Raw genomic sequence first — 3,691 nt, forward strand, 5'->3', positions numbered from 1 at the left:
AGCAACATTTTGGTGTTATAAGGTCGTATATTTCTAGTATTAATACGTCTTCTATACACTAATATGCACTACAGAAATTATATAATGAGTATGTTATTTTGTCCTTAGTAAGCTCATTTATTAATATTAAGACAAAGTTTTGCCACTAGCTTCTACAAAAAGAAGAAAAAAGTTTTACCTTGATCAATGAAGGAATGAAATAGTCATTATTTGAACGGCAAAGCTTGATAATTCATTTTAAATATCGGTGGAAACGTACCCGAGAACTGAAGCATTGTTACATCAAACAAAAAGAAAGGCCCTCAACGATGACAAATGTGTAACTTAGTTGGTTTCTATAATAAAAGTTTGAGTTCATATATACTGATCAAACTGATATGTCTAAACCACTGTTTGACAAGTCTCCGTGTGTACCCACAGTTCATCTTATTAATAGTGAAATCGTTAGTAGTAACTGGCTCCTTAGTTCTCCAGCAGAGGTGTTGCTATTCAAACCCTGCATGCCTTAATACTCATTTCTACTTTAACTGCTAATTATAAGTAAATAAGTAAACAAAGATAATAAGCCGACAACCATGTATATATTATTTACCAAAATAAGATACAAATCCCCTTACACACACACACACATGCAGAGAGAGTTTGTTTGTTTTGAATTTCGCGCAAAGACACACGAGGACTATCTGCGCTAGCCGTCCCTAATATAGCAGTGTAAGACTAGAGGGAAGGCAGCTAGTCATCACCACCCACCGCCAACTCTTGGGCTACTCTTTTACCAACGAATAGTGGGATTGACCGTCACATTATAATGCCCCCATGGCTGAAAGGGCGAGCAGGTTTGGTGCAAAGAGAGAGAGATATGAAAGTATTAATTTGATAGGAATTATTTCAACCATCGTCTTTCAGGAAACATGAAAAACTCGTATACAAGTTATTCTCGCCATTTTAACTACTAGATTTAACTACAATTACCACAATTTTGGGGTAATGGTCTGGCTGAAGAATCTCCAGTTTGTATGTTACGTAATTAATCAAGAGAGGTAGTAACCCTGCTTGTAGTCTTTACCAGCGTTTCTCCTCCCATAGGTCGCGACGCAAAATTAAGACAAGAAATGTGTCATGGCAGCCTTTGGAAATAGATAGTATTCGGTAAGCCAGATGTTTTTTGAACTAAAGCTATTTGCTAATTCGCGACTGGCCATCAGTGTTTACAAATGGGTCCCGACCTATCTATACTTTCGGTTAACAACTTATCCGTTAGCGTGTTGTTTCCAAACTTAAAAATATCAACTTTCATCGTTTCGCTTGCGACATATTTCAGAACACTATGGTGTGTTACCTTCATTTAAAAGATCCGGTAAACACATACACGTGTTACAAAGAAGATTACATCTTACAGAGCGTTAAATTTCCACAGAAAGAATTATCCCAACCTGTTTCTGCTAGTACGGTTTGCTCCGAGTTAGTTTTCTCTTTCTCTCTCTCTCTCTCTATTTATCTATCTTGGAACAAAGGCAGCTCTAACGCTCCCTTATAACCAGCTGATGCACGTACTGCACATGTTTATCACGCTCGAAGGCCGTTGCTGCTTTTCGAAGCAGCATATTTACGCTATAGTACTTTTCAGAAATGTTGAGCGTCAGAAATCTCGCACCATAACTGATGAATTGGGAAAATTCTATATACATACTTCTTCCAGTTAAACAACTTGCATGTGTAAAGGTAAGTACTTCATCCAGCTTCCCTATTAGTACTTTTATATTCTGGGCTAAATGCATCGATATTTAGCGAACCTCCTAGTAAATTGAATGAAAATGTGCAGTTAGTTTAAATTGTTACTAGCACAATTACACAGGCACAAACCTAAGCATAATATGCACGTGCAAACACAAAACCAATCAATGCACCTATCCTGCATATAATTATCTCATAATGATCGGCCGAGACGTCTAAGACTGAGTAAAAATAATGAATAGGTACACAAAATTCCGCTCGTTTCAAAAGTTCACTTTTTTCATGTACTATTTAATATATTTGATTAAATATTATATGTAAATATTAAAAGTAGAATTTTATACTTTCTTTTATGAAAAACCTCTAATAACAGCTTCGGACGTGCACTGGCGGTTTCCAATTTATTTTACTCATAAGGGCTCCAGAACAACTGTTCGTTGGTTTATTTTAGTACAAAGCCACATTGAGCTCTCTGCTGTGTCCACCGCGGGGGATCGAACCCCGGATTTTGGCGTTGTAAGTCTGTAAACTTACCGTTGTCCCACCTGGGGACCTCCAAAACAAAACGGTTACTTCCCTCCTCTGTAACACTGTCGTCTCACCATCTTGATCGTCCAAATGAAAAATAAACATTTTAAGGATTCAAAAACGTCAGCGTATTGTACAGTGGATTTTAACTTGCATGATTATCAAAAAAAACATGTGCAGGTTATGAAAAAAACGTTAATTTTTTCCTACAAGTAACAGCCAAATACCTTTAAAAACGTTAAAATAAGATTGAATTTGATTACAAAAGTTACAAAACAATGGCAGACATCTAAATGCAATTAGTACGAAGTTATACAAAAGCAACACAGTTTTAGCACAGATGCTGATTCACTGACATATATAGTAACCTTACAAAAGTGGCCGAGGACGTCAGCCGAGATGTTTAATAGCTGGTTTAAGTATTCACGAGACATACAGTCACGCTATTATAAAGTCGAAGCCTTGCCAGGAAGCTTAGTCACCTCTGCAGTATCAGATCGTAAAACCCAAATTAAGGTTTCACAAATGCATTTTTTAAAGAAGGGATGAAGAAATATTAAACAATGACAAACTACAGATTTTCTAGAACATATAAATTGCTCTATGTGAGGCGAGTGATTTTTCACAACCTGTTGTTTCAATGCAGTAAACCAAATACGAATACACACATTTTACATAAAATGATGTACATGTAAAATATAAATTTTTTTTTGGACAAAAGACCCTACCCTCATCCCACTGTGTAGTGCTGGTGACGCCCCTTCCCTATCCTACGGTGTTTTCATATAGTGTGTGTACGAGAATGTGCTCCGGGCCCTTAATCCGGCCCCGGCTTTTAATAAACATCTTAGGAAATTTTTTTACTCACATTTAAAGCCAGTAGAAGATATTAAGACACCACCAAAACAAGTTATGATAAAAATTCATTGAAGCTCTATTTGCTTGGATTAACTAGCTGTACCTTACAATGTTGTTAGGTATGTGTAATCTGAGGATCAGAAATAGCTTTAACAAAAAAGGGTAAATCTGGAGAAGAAATATCCTAGTAATCTAGTAATCTTGTTTTTTTTTCTTTCACAAATAATTGCTCGGTCATTAAAAAAAATCTTTTTCATTTCTTTATTTTAAACATTATGATTATAATTCTATATATTATCTACTCCATAAATTCGCTTCCTTTCAGTTCAAATGCTCCAGGATAGTTTTTTGTTGTTGGGGGGGGGGGTGAGTACAATTGTCCTGCTCCTTTCCCTAACTAAAGGAAAAATGATTAATCAAAAACTGGGTGTCTCATTGAAAAAAAAAGTTACTGTGTCATTATGATACAGATTTTTTCATTCATTTCGTATAAACCTATTATTCTGCAAGTTTTCATTAACATCTTCCCACAGTTTCTAATGAAAACTTGCAAACATCTTCCCACAGTTTC

The 3,691-nt window shown here is 35.9% G+C and overlaps 1 protein-coding gene across 5 annotated transcripts in view; it reads right to left on the minus strand.

The window, feature by feature from the left end:
- Positions 1–3,691, minus strand: part of LOC106459147 — a 250,810-nt gene that overhangs the window by 242,442 nt on the left and 4,677 nt on the right. Inside the window, exon 2 of one of the 5 annotated variants that reach the window (XM_022385762.1) lies at positions 2,269–2,339. The exons of 3 other annotated variants lie outside the window; for them this stretch is intronic. The gene's annotated coding sequence lies outside the window, so the exon portion shown is untranslated. Of the gene's footprint in view, positions 1–1,433; positions 1,519–2,268; positions 2,340–3,691 lie in introns of those variants that run through there. One more of the 5 variants, XM_022385769.1, reaches the window with a different exon arrangement.

Source organism: Limulus polyphemus, unplaced genomic scaffold (genome assembly GCF_000517525.1).
Source record: "Limulus polyphemus unplaced genomic scaffold, Limulus_polyphemus-2.1.2 Scaffold26, whole genome shotgun sequence".
Taxonomy (NCBI): domain Eukaryota; kingdom Metazoa; phylum Arthropoda; class Merostomata; order Xiphosura; family Limulidae; genus Limulus; species Limulus polyphemus.